The following is a 20,344-nucleotide window of genomic DNA, read 5'->3' as shown; positions in this document are numbered from 1 at the left end:
CAAAAAAAAAGAACAATTTTGAATATATATATTATATATATATATATATATATATATATATATATATATATATATATATATATATATATATATATATATATATATATATATAATTTTTTTTTTTTTACAGTCTTCATCAGTCGCAATGCAATAAGTAGGGGTGCACCGAATGGGTTTTTTGGTGCCAAAACCGATACCGAAAATGAAAAATACACTAGGCCGAAAACCGATACCGAAAATGACTGTTTTTAAAAAATATTTTCGTGCAGGAGATGGTCAGAGACTGCAGGCATGGTGCAGGAGATGGTCAGAGACTGCAGGCATGGTGCAGGAGATGGTCAGAGACTGCAGGCATGGTGCAGGAGATGGTCAGAGATTGCAGGCATGGTGCAGGAGATGGTCAGAGACTGCAGGCATGGTGCAGGAGATGGTCAGAGACTGCAGGCATGGTGCAGGAGATGGTCAGAGATTGCAGGCATGGTGCAGGAGATCAAAGCAGCCTCACCAGTTCCCCTCAGATGCAGCCTGCCCGATAAAAATACATGCACAGTGTTTTCCATGTATTCCAATGGCTGTAGTTCACACCATGCAGTCAGTTTCCGGTGCGGAAACTGACTGCATGGTGTGAACTAGAGCCATTGGAAGACATGGAAAACACCGTGCATGCATTTTGTGCAAAAAAAAAAAAAGAAAAAGCACACGGAACTGCATCTGGTGTGAACTGGCCCCAAGCAAGCTACCTGGTTCCGTTCCAACAGACTTCTATTGGGAATGCTCCTATCGTTACCTCTACTAGCAATAACTTAACCCTTCCCCATTCTATCACATGGAGATAAAAACCTAGCTGGGTCAAAAGCAAGATTATTATTATATGGTCAATAAAGGGAGTACAGCCTTTGTCCTGTGACCTGGTGTTATATAGCATGGCTACATTCACACAAGTGGCCAGAGGTGGATAGTTTCAGAGGCAAACAAATGACTTTTGGATGCAGCAGCACTGTGGGAACAAAAAACGTGCGATTTAGCTGCGGACAAAACTCTGCAATGCTTGCCCTGGGCACACTCTTTCCCCCTCATGCAGCTTGCCAGTGTCTAAATTCAGCCTTACCCATGCCCGGATCAGGGCGGTGATCTCTGTGCGTCACTGGGCTGTGCATTGAATTGCCCGGGCGGCTGCAGTAACAATGTCCCGCCTCCCGTAATCACGTCACGCTGATTCAATGTCCCGCCATTGGATCAGTGTACCGCCTGTCACAGGAGGCGGGACATTGTTACTGCAGCCGCCCAGGCAATTCAATGCACAGCTCCGTGACACACGGAGATCACCGCACTATCGGGCGGGACAAAAGGAGGACAGACAAGGAAAACACCCGTACAATGGGCGGAGCCCCGCACAGGCCCCGTCCCCATTTTCGGCAAGATTTTCTGTGCATCCCTAGCAATAAGCATATATTGATTTGCTAAAACTGTCACTGTAAAAATACAAACTCAGCCTACCTTAAGCGTTCGCTTTAATGCGAAACTCAGCTTTCACTTTTATTCATAATTGGTTTTATGTCTGGGGAGCAACTGGTTACCCCCGCAAGTCTGATTCCGGAGTTCATCATGAAAGCAGAAGATCTGGTACTGCAGGCTGATTTTCTTGACTAATTTCAGGCCTGACCAGATTTCTGGCCAGTGCAAGTAGTATGTAGAGCAGTGTACAGAGGTCAGTAGTAGGTAGGGAACTGCCCAGTAAAAGGCAGGGCAGCGTCCAGAGGTCAGCAGTATGTATGGTATAGGTAGGGAGGGCATGGTACAGGGGGGTCAGCAGGGCAAGCAGAAGAGTATGGAGGGCACAGTACAGGGGTATCAGGAGGGCTGGGGTCTCAAGAGGGCATGGCACTGCGGAGACAGGAGGGCATGGTATTGGGTGGATAAGGAGGGCTGGGTTGACAGGAGGGCATGGGGGATCAGGAGGGCTGGAGTGTCAGGCAGGCATGGTATTGGGGGGGATGTAAACACAAGAAATAATGTGTCCTATATAGGTGTATTCACTGAGAAATATTAATTATCTTCACCCTTATACCACTCAACAGAATGGGGTGCTGTTACCATAGCCAAACCAAACAGAGCATACAAAGTGAAACCCGGGTAAGGCTACCCAGGTAGACAAGTGGCTACTTAGGCAACAGAGGGTCTTGATCAGGGTTAGTCATAAAAATTCAAAATTTGTTTCAAAAATTACACAGAAATGGAAACTAGGAAAGTTCATATTAATGATAAGCAATATCTTCACACACAATGCTTCAAGAGTACAAATACAAGAAATTAGTGAGTGAGAATGGACAAAGGACAAAAAAATGACACCTAATATTACAAGGACAAACTCAAACGTCCGGATGAGAAAAACCATTCACATAGGACTGTCATGCGATAATTATCACTGTATGTTGTATTAAAAAGCTGATCAATATTCCTGACAATCGTTATGTGAATGGTCCTCAGGGGATCAACGTCACTTACTGACCTCACCGATACTGAAACAGTGCTGCTAGGCTATTGCTGGATACATCTATGATGGGCAGTGCATGATGAAAATTTGAACGATGACATTGTCCTGGTATAGGGGTTTATTGGAGCATCGAGGTTAGATGTTAATCCAATAAATGTGTGAACATTGGAGGCAGGTGGTAACTAGAATTTTGGGTGCTCCTTGGGGAAACTGTCCAGCATACAATCTCTGCGAATTATGTAAATCGGCGTAAGGACATGCCATCCAGTAGTCCAGATGGTAGGTAAGCGCAGAGATTAAACAGCAATGATGGTCAGATGCCAAAAGAGTTCAACAAGTATTCCTACATGTTTCATATCCAGTCCACTGACAGGGTACTCCACAACATATGTACTGTGTCACTTAAACCCGAGTAATGGCATCCCAGAATCAGAACATTTATTTCATTCAGACAACCACTGGCAAGGAAAGCACAACATGCTTTAACCATTAATGGAGTAACCAAGCTTGGCTGCAAGGTGGGTGAACATGACAGAGGACCGCTGTGTAGATCTTAAAAAAAAAAAAAAAAAAAAAAAAAAAAAATCACAAAATTCACATAGCATGCTTCTGATCAACATTTAGGAGAAAAGCAGTTCAGATCATCTGTTGTATCAGGTAGATTGTATGCTGGACAGAGTTTCCCGAAGAAGCACCCAAAATTCTAATTTGAATCAAGGTTTTTTTTTTTTGGATAGACACTGTGCCGGTCCTGAGGGCAGGAGTTTTTAGGTGTCCATGGCATCCGGCCTCACGGACTAGGCCAAAGGCGCGGCCTCACCTAAAAACTCCTGTCTCAGGACCGATGCGGTCGGTGTCGGCACCGATCCTGGTAAAAAAAAAAAAAAAAAAAAAAAATCTAAAAAAAAAAAAAATAATAATAAACGATTTGCTGAAATTTTGAATCGATCCGACCTCTCAACTCGATTTAAATACATTTTTTCCCCCAGCCCTAGTACCAGGACAATATCATCATGCTCATATACTCATTCATTCCAATGGGCAGTGCGTCTTGAGAGCCCTAAATACAGCGCCACCCCAACCCCCCCCCCCCAAAGATGCTGCTTGCAGCACTTTTCTCGGAACGTCCCGCAAGCGCACAGCCTGAATGTGAAAAGTCACACTGGAATGAATGAAAGGTGGTTTTCAGGTGCTTAGCAGAGGCTATTTCCAGCACTAAAGAGCCTCAGCGCGAAGGGGGGGTCGTAGTCACTTACCAATCCAGTCCTATAAATGTCCTGTACAAACTGTCTAATGCCAAAAATGGCACTTATCACATGGCACTCAAACGCCAGATAAACGAAACCAGTGGATAGAAATTAATGGTTTTTATCAAAGGTATTATACCCACTTCAATACAGGGCACTCCCCCCCCCCTCATGCCAATTTTTAGCTTTCAGCGCTGTCGCACTTTGAATGATAGTTGCGTGGTCATGCAACACTGTACCCAAACAACATTTTTATAATTTTCTTCCCACAAATAGAGCTTTCTTTTGGTGGTATTTGATCACCCCTGCAGACAAGACAGACAATTAAAAAAAAAAAATAATGGGCACTGATGGGCAGCACTTGCGGCACTGGATAGGCAACACTGAGTGGCACTTTTTAGGGTATTGACATGCGTTTATTATGAGGACAGGCTGGCAGGTGTTGGGCAGCTTTTGATGGGGGCTGTGCTGATAATCAATGTGTTGATTAACAGCACACAGCACAGACCCCCCCCACAAGAAGAGCCGCCGATCGTCTCTCCCTGTCAGCGTGAACCGGGGAATGACGTTTACTGGCACTTCCTGGTTCACATTATGATCAGCTATGACCAATTACATGGTAAGAAGCCACTGTCAGAGGCTCCATACCACGATTGGCGTTGCGGTGTGTCAGACTGACAGACAGCACTTCCGATCACCATGCTACACGCCCCCACAGCTGTGCGCCGACTGTGTTAACCCGATCACGTCATATGACGTCCGGTCAGGCTAACACAACCACTTTACTGCGGTCATTCTGTTGTATGGTGGGCAGCAAGTGGTTAAAGAGGAGGTCCAGCCTAGGTGAAAAGAAATTAAACGTCAGCAGCTACAAATACTGACTTTTAATATTAGGGCAATTACCTGTCCAGGGAGCCCGTGACGTCGGCAACCCAGCCAATCTTTGGATTGGCTCCCGGGTGCTGCTGCCGCCGCCATTCCTGCTAAGGGAACCAGGCAGTGAAGACTTTCGGCTTCACTCCTGGTTCCCTACTACTTTCTATCACTTGTGGGTGGAACGCCGCTTTAATAAAATGCCTTTGGAGTAAAAAAAATTAAATAAAATCTACATCTAGCTATCTAAAAGATAGTTTTCTATTTAAGATACATAAATAAATTTAGTTTATTCAGCATGAAATGGAGCTAAATTATGTAGAATGAGGCTGTAAACTCTGCAATATTTACATTTTTGCTAAACTCATTCAATTAATCCAAGCTCTGCAAGCTGAGATAACATGCACTGCATTGATGCATTCACACAATTTCACAGTAAACATAAGATAAAACAAAGTCAGGAGACTGTGACCCGCCCTCAATGGAGCCGGTTCACACAGCTGCGGAGCAGATTGCACAGGAGTCCTGTGTGTCTTCTGGTCCAAATTCAGCCAAAAATACAGACTGAAATTGGACCTGAAACGGTGAACGGGGTAGCACCAGACCCCTTAGTGAGCCGCTCCGCACAGCAGTGTGAACCCAGCCTTAAAGAGCACCTTTAATTTCAGATCCATCATGGCAGCGCCTGTTAGCAGGCATCCACTTACCTGCTGCCGCCACGTCCCTCACCTTGTTGTGTCACTGCCGTATCACCAGCCGTCCCATTAAAGTGAATAGGACTGTCGGTGAGTTAACAGCGGGTTAGAGGAGGAGCTGCTATGGGACAGAGAACAGTGTTTCTCTTTAACCACCTCAATACAGGGCACTTACAACCCCTTCCTGTCAAAGACAATTTTCAGCGCTGTTTAAATGACAATTGCGCGGTCATGCTAAGCTGTACCCAAACATAAATTTTTATAATTTTGTTCCCACAAATAGAGCTTTCTTTTGGTGGTATTTGATCACCTCTGGGGTTTTTATTTTTTTCTAAACAAATAAAAAAAAAGACCTAAAATTTTGAAGAAAAAATAAAGTTTTTCTTTTGTTTCTTTTATAAAATTTTGAAAATAAGCACATTTTCTCCTTAACTTATGGGCACTGATAGGTACTTATGGGTGGCACTGATAGATGGCATTGACAGGCATCACTGATTGCACTGGCAGGCATTTGGGATGGGCACTGATTGGCATTTCCCTGGTGGTCCAGGGTGGTTCCAATCCCTGGTGGTCCTAGCGACATCCTGGTGGTCCTGGGCGGGTATCTGAGGAGAGGCTGTGCCGATAAACAATCAGAACAGGCCCCCCCCTGTCAGGAGAGCAGCTGATCGACTCGAGTGAGGAAAGGCCAATCAATGGCTCTTCTTGTTGACATCGTGATCAGCCATGATTGGCCTCCATCAGAGGCTCTTTACCGAGAACGGTGTAGCGGTGTGTCTGACACACCGCACAACCGATTTCCACGATGCACGCTCCCAAGAACGAGAGCTGCGCCGCCTGGCTGTTAGACGGCCGAGGGGCGTGAGGGGGTTAAACATTATGATTTAAATCAAGCCTTTTTACTAGTGATTCAAATCAAATCCAGATATGCTGGATCTAAAAGCCACTATTAATAATGTGTACAAAGGAAAAAAAAAAAACTCCTTGGAGAAAATGTATATATCTATATATATATACAGTGGTGTGAAAAAGTGTTTGCCCCCTTCCTCATTTCCTGTTCCTTTGCATGTTTGTCACACTTAAGTGTTTCGGAACATCAAACCAATTTAAACAATAGTCAAGGACAACACAAGTAAACACAAAATACAATTTGTAAATGAAGGTGTTTATTATTAAAGGTGAAAAAAATGGAATTACGTACCGGTAATATCCTTTTCCAGGAGTCTTTCAGGACAGCCACCTTCGAGAGACACTGGCTCCTCCCCTCTTAGGAAACACCGCCTTCATTTTCATGATTTAAGCCTCCTCCTCCCTTCGTTCCTCAGTTCTTCCAGAGTACCTCCGGCCAACTGGGGAGACACAAGAACACATCAAATAAACAAACCTTTAAGTCTTACCTGACGGCCTCATGTAATGAGTTCCCGATGATCTGCAAAAAACTTGGGTGGGAACCGGTGCTGTCCTGAAAGACTCCTGGAAAAGGACATTACCGGTACGTAATTCCATTTTTCCCCAATCGTCTTTCAGGACAGCCACCTTTGAGAGGATAAGCGAGTACCCTGTCTTAGGGTGGGACCTACTGCTTGCAGCACCTTGTGACCAAAGGGCTTGGTCTTTGGCTGAGAGAAGATCCAATCTATAGTGCTTCACGAACGTAGAAAACTTGAACCACGTTGCGGCTCTACAGATCTGTTCAGGAGACACACCAGCCCACATTGTCTGCGGAGTTGCCGCTGTCCTGGCTGAGTGTGCTTTAATTCTAACTGGAGGCTTTAATACCCCAACCGCGCAAGTCTGCCCAATGGCTGACCTTAAATATCTGGTTAGCGTACGTCTAAAGGCTTTGGAACCCTTCCTAGCCCCTGGAAGTAACACCAAAGGTAAATCAGACTTCCTGAACTGGCTTTGTGTAACCAAAATAATGAAGGACACGTCCAAGAAGATGTGTTCCTGTTCGCTCACTGGTTTTGAACGAAAAATAGGCAGCATAATCTCTCGGACTCTCTGAGGATTAGAGACTACCATTAGGTAAAAAGGCCAGAATGATCTTAAAAACTGAATGGTCTGGAAAGGGAGTGCCTTAACAGAAAGGGTTTCGAGTTTACTCACTTTCCTTGCCGCAGTGATCGCCACAAAAAACACAGTTTTGAGAGTGATCAACCATAACCAGCCAGATTCCAATTGCTGAAAAAGGTTCCTTTGTGGGAACCTGTAAAACTAATGAGTGACCCCGACTGGGAAGGGGGCGACCAAAGGCTTGGTCTTTGCCTACTTAAGGCTCTAGGAACCTTACTATACCAAGGTCTGATGTTAGATGCCCTTCCAGGAATACGCTAAAAGCGAAAACCTGACTGTTCAATGTTTATGGGGCTAAACCTTTATCTGCCCCTGACTGCAGGAACTCTAGAACGGCTACAAGGCTGTGCACATTGAAGGAGTTCTCTGAGCATCAGCTGTTGAACCGTCTCCATACCTTCAAGAAAATGGTCTGAGTTTCTATTTACCTGCAATTCAGAAGAGTGGCTATTAAACAGTCTGAGACCTCTTTGCCCTTCAGCAATTCCTTCTCAGTAGCCAAGCTGCAAGAATCCACCTGGGGACCGCAGACTGGACCCTGGGAGAAGGGACACTCCTAGACCGGGAAAACCCGGGGGGGGGGGGGGGGGGGGGGGTTCTACTGACAGGCCCTTCAGAATGGAGAACCACGGCCTCCTGGGCCCAAGAGGTGTGATTAGAAAATAGGTAGTAATCTCCACCTGAAAACTTCCCTGACCCTGCAGGAATCAGAACGGGAGGGGAGAAAGCATAGCACTTAGAGAAACCCTAACTCTGTGCTTTAGTGTGTCTGCTCCCGACCTCCCATCTCCCCTGTTCATGGAACAGGAGATGGCTTCCTTTGCGTTTTCCCTTGAGAAAAAGAGAGGTCTATGCAAGGAATCCCCCAACTCTGGGTGATCCATTCGAAGAACCTCCTGCTTGAGAACCTGGTTGCTCTGAGGAAATCTAATATCAGGATTTGCTCTCCTTCAAGACAGATCACTGAAAAGACAGGATTTTAATATTCGGCCCATCTGAGGATGGCCTTCGCCAGGACCCATAAGGATCCGCTCCAGGAGTCCCCGTCCTGTCGACGCAAGCCACTGCCAAGGGATTGTTTCCATGACTCTTACATGAAGTCTCCAGAGAACTCTGAGAGGTCCTGAGAACCAGATCTACTGTTCTCAACTCCCTCCAATTTGAGGATCTCTTAGATTCCTTCCTGTACCAAACAGGAGTCTAGGTGTGTACCCCAACCTAAGCCGTTCGTATCGGTTGTAACCACCCTGGATACTGGGAAACTCCATTCTAGGTCTTGTAACAAACGTGCTCCCTTTCCCAAAGGGACCTCTTTACCTGAGTTGGAACCAAAGAGTCCCAAGACCCCTGACTGTGGTCCCAAAGCTTCAAGATGAATAGTTTACAGAGGACGGTAACATGACCCCGTCCACTGAACTGCTAGGAGCGTGGCTGTCAGTAAACTCAACCTGCCTAACTGAGTTTTTGACAGTTGCCCTGGAGAAACAACAGTGCTCTGTCTATCTTCTGGATCTTCTCCAAGGAGGGAAGACCTTTTGTTCTGTTGAGCCCAGCACCTACCCCAGGAAGGTGACCCCCTGGTAAGGAATTTAAGTTGGGTTTCTCTAGGTTCAGAGGCCAACCCAGGCTCACTAACAGGTCTTTTGTTACCTGTTGATCCCAAATCGACTGCGTCAGAGAAGGTACAAACCGGAGAAGATCTTCAGGACACACGATCACCGAGACTCCCCTGAGACGCAGGAATGCCAGAACTTCTACCATCACTTTGGTGAAGATAGGAGGAGGAAAGGGATAGCCCAAAAGGGAAGTGCTTTGAACTGAATGTGTAGCACCCCTACAGAAGTTATCACTGCCAGCCTAAGGAAACGCTGGTGGTTCTCTGCAATGGGAATATGCAGGTATGCATCCATACTATCCATGCCCTGAAACAGTTTTGGTGGAAGAGGTGCCCTCACCCAGTGACCAAAACCAACGAAAGCCATCTGTAGGTGACTAAGACACACAGACGTTTCAGGTTCAGGATGAGCCTGAACTTTTTTCCCAAAGGCTTGTGAACCACAAAAATGTGAGAATAGGAGCCCTTTCTATATATCCTGCTGGGACCTGTATTACCACTTCCTGTTCCTCTAACTCCTGAAGAGGAAAGAAGGGCACATTTTGGCAGCTCAGTGACAAGGAGTCTCAAAAGAGGAGAGTTCTGAAAACTCCAAACGGTAACCTCTTACGATGATCCCCAACACAAACTGATTGGAGGTGATCATCTCCCACTGGGGGAGGAAGGCCTCTTTTTTACTGCTCCCCATATTTCTTCTTAAGGGGAAAGGCCTTTTTCTTATCAGCCGTGCGATCTAGCCCTGCTTCAAGACCTGGCCCAAACAGCAGTAAACAGTAGCAGTAACAGCAGCCTCCTGTAAAAAGGATTCCAGAGCTTTGCTTTGGACGCCTTGTCCCCCTGCCATGCCTTGACCCCCTGCCATGTCTTCAGCCTTGAGGCCCTCCAGGCTGAGTTGGTCAGAGCCGAAGATCTTGCATACATTCGCCTGGATTGAATCGAAGCAGCGTATGCCAACACCTTAAGCAGCATGGGAAAGGAGGATAGAAAGTCTCCTCTGCCGTCATTGCTTCATGCATTAATCTGGCTAAGCCGACACTTCATATTATGAGCCACCACTGTGGCCGCTATGGCAGGCTTAGATATTTTCTTAAGAGAAAAAGCCCATGCATCCTTCAGAAGTGAGTCCATCATTTCAAACATAGGGTCTGAAAGCATTCCCATGTCCCTGAGGACAGGTCAGTATGCCTGGACGTCTGAAGAAAGGTAGTCTCTAACCTGGGAGATTCTATTCCAGACAAGAGCTTCCTCTTCCGCCCAAGAAAAAACCTTTGCTTTAATGCACCAGAAAAGAAAGGTTTTCCTTCGGGACCCCGCCATTCCTGATGGCATCGATCAAGACATCATGAACCGAGAACACCCGCTTCCCCCAGGTCCTAGTACATCTGATCGTGGGGCGACAATGCCTTCTTCCTAAAGTGGTATGAATAGCTCTCAAGAGCTTATCCACTTCATCCAGGGGGAAGTTTATATCGAGGGGTTCTTTTGGGTTCCCCACCCAAGCCCTCACCTTTATCAGATTCCCTTGGGAGTCTGAGACGGCACTGTCAACTTCTTCCTCAACTTCCTCTCTGGAACCCTCTAGACTCTCCCTTAACCTGCAGGAGGAACATCCATCGGGTTAGGTGGAACACTCTGCTGTGCTGGTGAAAGAGTGCTCTGGAGCTGAGGCCACTGGAACCTTCCCAGAAGCCGCCAGATATGCACCGTGTTCTGCTGCCTGTTTCCTGATGGCGCTCAAACAGGGACCTGAACCCTCTGAGGCCACTGGAACCTTAGGTTAACCCTTTCATGACTAAGCCTATTTTTGGAATTTGGTGTTTACAAGTTAAAATCCATATTTTTTGCTAGAAAATTACTTGGAACCCCCAAACATTATATATATTTTTTTAGCAGAGGCTCTAGAGAATAAAACGGCGATTGTTGCAATATTTTATGTCACACGGTATTTGCGCAGTGGTGTTTTAAACGCAACTTTTTGGGAAAAGGGACACTTTCATGAATAAAAAAAAAACAAAACAGTAAAATTAGCCCAATTTTTTTGCGAAATGTGAAAGATAATGTTACGCCGAGTAAATAGATACCAAACATGTCACACTTTATAATTGCGCGCACTTGTAGATTGACGACAAAGTACGGTACCTAAAAATCTCAATAGGCGACGCTTTAAAAAATTTTTACGGTTACCAGGTTAGCGTTACAGAGGAGGTCTACTGCTAGAATTATTGCTCTCGCTCTGACGATCGCGGCGATACCTCACATGTGTGATTTGAACACCGTTTACATACGCGGGCGCGACTTCCGTATGCGTTTTCTTTGCTTCGCGAGCTCGCGGGGACGGCGGGCGCTTTGAAATTTTTTTTTTTATTTTTTTATTTTTTTTATTTATTTTTAAATGACTAAATTGTTTAAAAAAAAAAAAAAAAAATTTGATCACTTTTATTGCTGTCACAAGGAATGTAAACATCCCTTGTGACAGTAATAGGTGGTGACAGGTACTCTTTATGGAGGGATCGGGGGTCTAAAAGACCCCCCACCCCTCCTTTACACTTCAATGTATTCAGATCGCCGAAAACGGCGATTCTGAATACCGGATATTTTTTTTAAACCGGCGCCATTGGCAGCCGAGTAAACGGGAAGTGACGTCATGACGTCGCTTCCGTGTTTACGATGAGGAGACTGGAACGAAGCCGATTACGGCTTCGTTCCAGTTCCTCCCCAGCAGCCAGAGCCGACGGATCGCAAATCGGTGCTCCCGATCGAGCGGGAGCACCGGTAACAGCGGCGAGAGGCGGCGGGAGGGGGGGACGTCCCCTCCCGCTCCTCCTGCATAACAGCCGAGCGGCTTTTAGCCGCATCGGTTGTTATGCCTGGATAGCCAATCGCCTGCTGTAAAAAACGGTACCGGGATGATGCCTGCAGGTGCGGGCATCATCCCGGTATAACCCTCGGAAGCCGAGTAAGCAGATGTGCGTACGCTCGGCGGGAAAGGGTTAAAGGTCTGACTGAGCTATCCGGTGCTTCAATACACTCTTTACCAAGTGCCTTTGAACCAGGGATTCCCCAAAGAGGCTCTATATGAAGGACGCTCCCTCCTAGAACCAAGGGGAGACTTGCTCATGTCCTTCAGAGACCTAGAGATAAAAGAGCAGCATAAAATCCTAAAAAAAAGAAACACCAGCACTACTTAAGAGGACCACCGGGAGTGCCCTCCCCTAGGATCAATCTCCATCTGGATCCCAGACGCACTGCCCTTCCCCCCGACCACCTAGGGGGAAAAAACACCAGTGGAGCTACTGGTTGTAAGGTAAGGGAACCCCTCGCCAGGGCTTTTACCTTTGAGTGGCTGGTGCCGTTACTCCTGGAGCTCCCGAAGCCACTGCTTTGGACATTCTCCTGTTGAGGAAGAGTGGTACGAACGTGCCTCCAACAGCTACCTGTGCAACTGTAGAAAGAGAGGCTGCACCAGCCGAACGCTAGGTTCCCCTCCACGTGCCGCGTCCGGAACCGGAAGACGCGGATCCAACGAAGAGGTCCGCCCCCACCGGAATTGACGTCGCCCGCCAACCGGTCCGGCCTCTGGCTCCCAGCCGACTGGATACACCGGGGGGCCTTGGACGTCCTCGTTGCAGCGCCCCACTGGGCGAAACGCAGGGATGAACCTCCCCAAAAACTTCCTGCTTTCCCCAAGCGAAGATTGGAGTGCGTATATAGAAAAAGGTCAGTCAAAAGTTCAGCTTCCCCAGCCGACCGGACTGCCTGTTCCGTTAAAACACCCGCGGGTGAACGGACGGACGACCCTGTAAAACTTCCTGCTTTCCCCAAGCGAAGTTTAGGGTGTATAGACAGTACGAACGCTTCAGCTCCCCGCTGATCCGACTGTCAAGGGCCGACCGATAGACGGTCGGGTAACCGAGTGGGGCCGGGGCTCCGCTCGGATAGCTTCAGTCTCACCAACCGAATTCAGCTAAGGTTCCTTAGCGATGTCTCCCCACCGGAGGAAACACCATAACTGAGGAACGAAGGGAGGAGGAGGCTTAAATCATGAAAATGAAGGCAGTGTTTCCTAAGAGGGGAGGAGCCAGTGTCTCTCGAAGGTGGCTGTCCTGAAAGACGATTGGGGAAAAAATCCAAACCATCATGGCCCTGTGTGAAAAAGTGATTGCCCCCCTTGTTAAAACATACTATAACTGTGGTTGTCCACACCTGAGTTCAATTTCTCTAGCCACACCCAGGCCTGATTATTGCCATACCTGTTCACAATCAAGGCATCACTTAAATAGGAGCTGCTTGACACAGTAAGGTCCACCAGAAGATCCTTAAAAGCTACACATCATGCCGAGACCCAAAGAAATTCAGGAACAATTGAGAAAGAAAGTAATTGAGATCTATCAGTCTGGAAAGGGTTATAAAGCCATTTCCAAAGCTTTGGGAATCCAGCGAACCACAGTGAGAGCCATTATCCACAAATGGCGAAGACATGGAACAGTGGTGAACCTGCCCAGGAGTGGCCGGCCGCCCAAAATTACCCCAAGAGCGCAGCGACGACTCATCCAAGAGGTCACAAAAGACCCCACAACAACGTCCAAGGAACTGCAGGCCTCACTTGCCTCAGTTAAGGTCAGCGTTCATGCCTCCACCATCAGGAAAAGACTGGGCAAAAATGGCCTGCATGGCAGAGTTCCAAGGAGAAAACCACTGCTGAGCAAAAAGAACATCAAAGCTCGTCTCAATTTCTCCACAACACATCTTGATGATCCCCAAGACTTTTGGGACAACATTCTGTGGACCGATGAGACAAAAGTGGAACTCTTTGGAAGGTGTGTGTCCAAGTATATCTGGCGTAGAAGGAACACTGCATTTCATAAAAAGAACATTATACCAACAGTAAAATATGGTGGTGGTAGTGTGATGGTCTGGGGCTGTTTTGCTGCTTCAGGACCTGGAAGACTTGCCGTGATAAAAGGAACTATGAATTCTGCTGTCTACCAAGAGATCCTGAAGGAGAATGTCCGACCATCTGTTCGTGTACTCAAGCTGAAACGAACTTGGGTTCTGCAGCAGGACAATGATCCTAAACACACCAGCAAGTCCACCACCGAATGGCTGAAGAAAAACAAAATGAAGACTTTGGAGTGGCCTAGCCAAAGTCCTGACCTGAATCCTATTGAGATGTTGTGGTATGACCTTAAAAAGGCCGTTCATGCTCGAAAACCCTCTAATGTAACTGAATTAGGACAATTCTGCAAAGATGAGTGGGCCAAAATTCCTCCAGGACGCTGTAAAAGCCTCATTGCACGTTATCGCAAACGCTTGGTTGCAGTTGTTGCTGCTAAGGGTGGCCCAACCAGTTATTAGGTTTAGGGGGCAATCACTTTTTCACACAGGGCCATGATGGTTTGGATTTTTTTTCACCTTTAATAATAAACACCTTCATTTACAAATTGCATTTTGTGTTTACTTGTGTTGTCCTTGACTATTGTTTAAATTGGTTTGATGTTCCGAAACACTTAAGTGTGACAAACATGCAAAGGAACAGGAAATGAGGAAGGGGGCAAACACTTTTTCACACCACTGTATATACATATATTACACACATTCTCCTCTGTGAGCTCCCAAACTTCTCCTCCCCCCCCCCCCACTCCTCATTTGTTTGGAGCAAGCCATGCATGTTAGTTGTAGTTATGAGCACTGTTCCAAGCACGATATCAATCGCACTGGCCCTAGTCCGTCTTGGTGATTAACCACTTCCCATCCACCATATAGCAGAATGACAGCCTGAAAGTGGTCAAGTTATTATGACCGGATGTCATATGACATCCAGCAGAATAAGCCGATCGTTGGTGTAGTGTGTCTGTCTGACACACCGCATCACCGATCAAGGTAAAGAGCCTCTGAGGTAGGCTCTTTACCATGTGATCAGTTGGGTCCAATCACAGCTGATCACAGTGTAAACAGGAAGAGCCATTTATCTGCTTTTCTTCCACTCGCACTGACAGACACGAGTAGAGGAGAGCCAGTCGGCTGCTCTCCTGGAGAGGGGGATCTGCTTTGATTATGAGTGCAGCCCACCCATGACCACCAGGGATGCCAATCAGTGCCCATTAGAGGTGCCAGTGTCAATCAGTAATGCCTGCCAGTGGCCGCCCATCAGTGCCACCTATAAGTAAACAGAAGCCAGTTATCTGCTCCCCCCCCCCCCCCACCTTCATGCTGTCAACGTAAGTGGCTTCTGTTACCAGTGTCGCCAATCAGGACTTTACTGGCTTTTATGTGCTGCTTTCCTTTTTGTCATTTTCATTTGCTTTACCACTTCAGCCCCCGGAAGGATTTGCCCCCTTCCTGACCAGGCCATTTTTTGCAATTCGGCACTGCATCGCTTTAACTGACAATTGCACGGTCGCACAACGTTGTACCCAAACAAAACTTTTTTTTTCCACAAATTGAGCTTCCTTTTGGTGGTACTTAATCAAATATGCGGTTTTTATTTTTTGCGCTATAAACAAAGAAAAGAGCGACAATTTTGAAAAAAAAAAAAAAAAAAAAAGAAGAATAATATTTTGTAGTTTTTGCTATAATAAAAAAAAATGTAAAAAAAAAAAAAAAAAAAAAAAAAAAAAAAACCACAAAAAAATGTTTTTCCTCAGTTTGGGCCGATATGTATTCTACATATTTTTGGCAAAAAAAAAAAAAATTGCGATATGCATATATTGATTGGTTTGCACAAAAGTTATAGCGTCTACAAAATAGGGGATAGGTTTATGTAATTTTTATTTCTTATTTATTTTTATCAGGACTGCAATATTGCAGCAGTCGGGTCGGACACTTTTGACACTATTTTGGGACCATTGACATTTATGCAGCGATCAGCGCTAGAAATAGCCATTGATCACTGTATAAATGACATTGGTAGGGAAGGGGTTAACGCTAGGGGGCGGTCAAGGGGTTAACAGTGTTCCCTAGGTGTGTTCTAACTGTAGAGGGGATGGGACTGACTAGGGGAGAAGACAGATATCGATGTTCATATTTATTACTTAGTATCATACTTAGTATACTTAGGATCTGCCTCCTCTCCCCTGAGAAAACCGGGATCTGTGTCTTTACACACACAAATCATGGTTCTCGTTCTGTCACAAGCGATCTCGGGTGCCCGGCGGTCATAGCGCCGCCCGCCGGGCCAGCTACAATCATGATTCTGGTATTGTATCTTTCAGCCGAAGATTCTGCACACTAACATAATCCTAGTGGCTATACAGCTGCTGGATTACTTCTACAGGCGGTGGGTTGCTGACCCCCACCCCCAGCCTTTACTGGGCTTTCTTGTCCCATTAGGGAGCCCAGTAAGGATGTGATCAGGGACGGACTGCCCAAGGGCCCCTTGCCACTAAGGGGCCCCATCAGAGTTGCCAGCCTCAATAAAACCAGGGACATATGTAAAGAAAATAAAAAATCTGTTATTTTTAAAAATCCCAAGATTATAGCGGCCTCGCCTCTCCAGTACCTTTTCAGTGTGTGTATATATTGTATGTGTATACTGTGTGGCCCCATAATCTATTGCCTGGGGTCCCCATAATCTTCTCCTATTGTCCAGGGGCCCAATGAGTCAGTCCGCCCTTGGATGTGACCACTGGCATCCGGATCAAGGGACACAGCGAGAGGAACTGTAATTGTTCTTCCCACTGTGTGATGTCAGAAATGGGAGGCGATTAGGGGTGTCACTTCTGGTTTGGCTTTCATGTAAACAAGTCGTTACCGGCTTATAAAAGCATTTGTTCAAACTGATCTCCGTTTGACCAGATGCTTTGGAGGCCAGAGGACAGCCTAGATCTCTCCATAAAGAGGGCCTGTCATGGTCAATGTTATCACAAGGGATGTTGCTCATCCCCTGCAAAAACAATCAAGTTGATCCAATAAAAAAAAATATATATTTTTTATATAAAAAAAAAGTATAGAGTTAAAAAGTAAAAAAAAATAAAAAAAAAAAAAAAAGTGTTAAGAGCCCCCACCCCATGCTCATGCACAAAGGTGAATGCACATGTCGGTCCCATATGTAAATGGAAATCACACACATGTGAAATATCACCACGAATGTGAGAGTGAAGGCAAGAATTCTAGTGCCAGGCCCTCTATGTATAGCTAAACTGATAACCTGTAAAAGCTTTTAAAGCATGGTCTATGAATTATTTATTTTTTGGTACCAAGGTTTGGCACCACTCCACAGGCATACTCTCCTTTAACCCCCTCCCGCCCTATAGCTGAAAGATGGCTACAGCACAGGCCTTAATTGCTGGGAGGGCATCCATGTACGTCCTCCAAAGCATAGGATGTCTGGGCACCCCCTGCATGCTCTGTGATCACGAGTCAAGGACTCTCAGCTGATCACAGATCGGAGTAAGGTCACTAATACATAGAGTTAGGCTGCGCTCACACTGCAGCACGCTCACAGCAGGAGTCCAGTGTGTCCCCATTCACCATTTCAGCAACCACAGAGCTATCTCCTGCTATGCTAATTGGATGCAGGGAAACCCACATCCAATTCGCAACAGTGTGAACATAGCCTTGGGCTTTGAATGGGTGATACATGACATCAGTAAGACCCACCAAATGCAATGTGCAGTTTCATTTTTGCTGGGACCCCAAAGCATCACAACACTTGTGCAGCCACATACCCTAATGTAGGGGGGCCTGTGCGAACAAGCCTTGGATCCCTGGTGCCCAACCTGTGGCCATTTGACCATTTTTGTACGGACCACAGGCAAACACTCATCTTTATCTCCCTATTGCCCTGTTATAGCTGCATTTCCAGCAGTCTCCTGCATTATGTGTGCAGTCTCCGGCCACCTCCTGTATCATACCAATAGCCTTTACCTATATCCTGTAGTGTCTGCTGTCTGTACACAGTATTTTATGTGTGGCCCTTTAGTGATGTCCAGGGCCACACTTCAGTCCTCATTGGCACATGGATGACCAGATCTACCACCAGCTATGTATAATCTGGCCTTGTGATTGGGTGTATACAGGATGCATTGTTTGGGCCAGTCCTCATATTGCATAGCTCCGGTACACCTAGACTAGAGGGGATTGTACAGCCGGAATTATACAGAAGTCTGCCCTGACTGACCAGATTGTCCCCCATCTCACCGGGTTAGCCGAGCTTCCCCATCACACAGCTGATGACGTCGCACATGCGCACAAGGTAGGAGAACAGGAAAAAGCGATGGGTGACCCTTTGTACAATGTTAGCGCCGCGACAACCCCAGTACACACACCGTAGCGACTCCATGTGTTAGCAGAGACTCACCACTTTGTTTCTGTGAAGGTCTGAGGTCCCGGTGACCAAGCAATACTCTCCGGTGGCAGAGAGCCGCCTTCACCCCGCACACAACAGTGCAGACAACCACAAAAGAGACAGAAAAGGGACAGCCGAACTCTCGCGAGACAAGGCACTTGCTCTCGTCTGTGACCAGACGAGATTACTCAGAAATATGTTAGCGCCATCTGGTGGCTGAGGGTGCAGGTGTGAGGATCTGCAGTAGTGCTTCTTTTTAGTCACCGACGTCTGAGGTTTCATCAAATGCTAGTTTTATTCCAATTGTTACCACATTTAAAGCGGTTGTTAAAACAAAAAAACCTGCAAGACATAGGCATAATGAGCTAGTATAAACATATAAATACAGTGCTCGCAAACATACTGAGTGGAAATAAAAGAATATATATGTGAAAAAAATTATATTTAAAGCGGAGGTCCACCCTAAAGTGGAGCTTCCGCTCATTGGAACCCCCCCCTACGGCGCCACAATTGGCACCTTTCAGGGGGGAGGGGGTGCAGGTACCTGTACAGTACAGGTATCTGCACCCACTTCCGGCGTAGATTCTGCAGAAGCTACGCCCCTTTCCGCAGAAGCTACGCCCCTTTTCGAAGGTCCCCCGCTGTCTGCTGGGAAACACACGGATCCCAGAGACAGCGGGGACCATCCTTATTGCACAGCGCAACTCGCGCATGCGCAGTAGGGAACCGGGAAATTAAGCCGCAATAGTGAAGTGCCATCAAAAAATTGATTTATTTGAACAAAAGATGGCTACTTACAAAACGAAGGGATTAAACAAGCATCAAGCATGGAACAGATCGCATGAAACCATTGTTAGTAGCGTGCGTTCCAAACGTGTGTCTTCCGAACGACCGGAACTGACGTCAGTATTCCCGGAAACAGTGTCCCGTCAGTTCCGGCCGTTCGGAACGCACGCTACTAACGCTGGTTTCATACAATCTGTTCCATGCCTGATGCTTGTTTAATCCCTTTGTTTTGTAAGCATCCATCTTTTGTTCAAATAAATCAATTTTTTGATGGCACTTCACTATTAGTTCCCCCTTTTTTTACTTCTGGATACGTGTCTATTTGGCTCAAAGTCTTCATTGAGGAACCCTGGATCTGCTGACCTGGCTTTCATGTGGATCTGGTGAGTGGGGACTCTTAAGGGGGTGTTGTACGCCTGAAGTTTTTACTCATTCACTTTGGATTGGAGCACCTTCTGTGATTTGTTTTGGACTTTGTGTCGGTTCATCTTACATATCATTTTTTTCACATATATATTCTTTTATATCCACTCCGTATGTTTGAGAGCACTGTATTTGTTTTATGGTTTTCAAGTGATTAGCACTTTGTGTATAGCAGCTGCAATTGTTCATTATTGATTTTACTTTTTTTTATATCATCACTGTGAGTTTATATTTAGTTTATATATATTTTACAAAAAATAAAAAATAATGAGCTAGTATGCAGCGCATACTAGCTCATTATGAAATACCCACCTTAGAACAAGACCTTGACATCTGATCCCGGTCCGCGCCAAGGGAGCTGACATGTTCCCTTGGCGTTTCCTCCGGGTATCACGGCTCCGGTGCTGTGAGTGGTTGAAGCCGCGGATTACTTCAGTCCCGCACATGCATGCGGGTGCCTTCACAGTGCATGTGCCGCTAACTTTGCGTCTCCATATAAAGTAAATATGTCCTAAACCATATAGGTTTAGGAGTTATTAATTTTACCTACAAGTAATGCCACGTACACATGATCGGAATTCTCGTCGGAAGAAGATCTGATGGTTTTTCCGACAGAATTCTGCTCAAGATGTCTTGCGTACACACGGTCACACCAAATTCCGATCGCCAAGAATGCGGTGACGTACACCACGTACTACGGGACTAGAAAAGGGAAGTTCAGCACCACGTACGGCACCCTTAGGGCTCCTGCTGATCTCGTGTTTATCGCGTGTTAGTAGAAGTTTGGTGAGAGACGATTCGCGCTTTTCATATTTGTGCTTCAGTTCGTTACTGCTCTACAGTTTGTGC

At 46.3% G+C, this 20,344-nt stretch overlaps 1 protein-coding gene across 1 annotated transcript in view; it reads right to left on the bottom strand.

The window, feature by feature from the left end:
* Positions 1–18,427, bottom strand: part of NCOA4 (nuclear receptor coactivator 4) — a 62,298-nt gene extending 43,871 nt beyond the window's left edge. Inside the window, exon 1 of the mRNA XM_077454872.1 lies at positions 18,299–18,427. The gene's annotated coding sequence lies outside the window, so the exon portion shown is untranslated. The remainder of the gene's footprint in view (positions 1–18,298) is intronic.
* Positions 18,428–20,344: the final 1,917 nt, after the last annotated feature.

This window comes from Lithobates pipiens, unplaced genomic scaffold, assembly GCF_037356315.1.
Source record: "Lithobates pipiens isolate NorthernLeopardFrog02 unplaced genomic scaffold, aLitPip1_a1.2 Scaffold_25, whole genome shotgun sequence".
Lineage (NCBI taxonomy): Eukaryota > Metazoa > Chordata > Amphibia > Anura > Ranidae > Lithobates > Lithobates pipiens.
The sequence above is the reverse complement of the archived record's forward strand: the minus strand, read 5'-3'. Positions and strand labels throughout refer to the sequence as shown.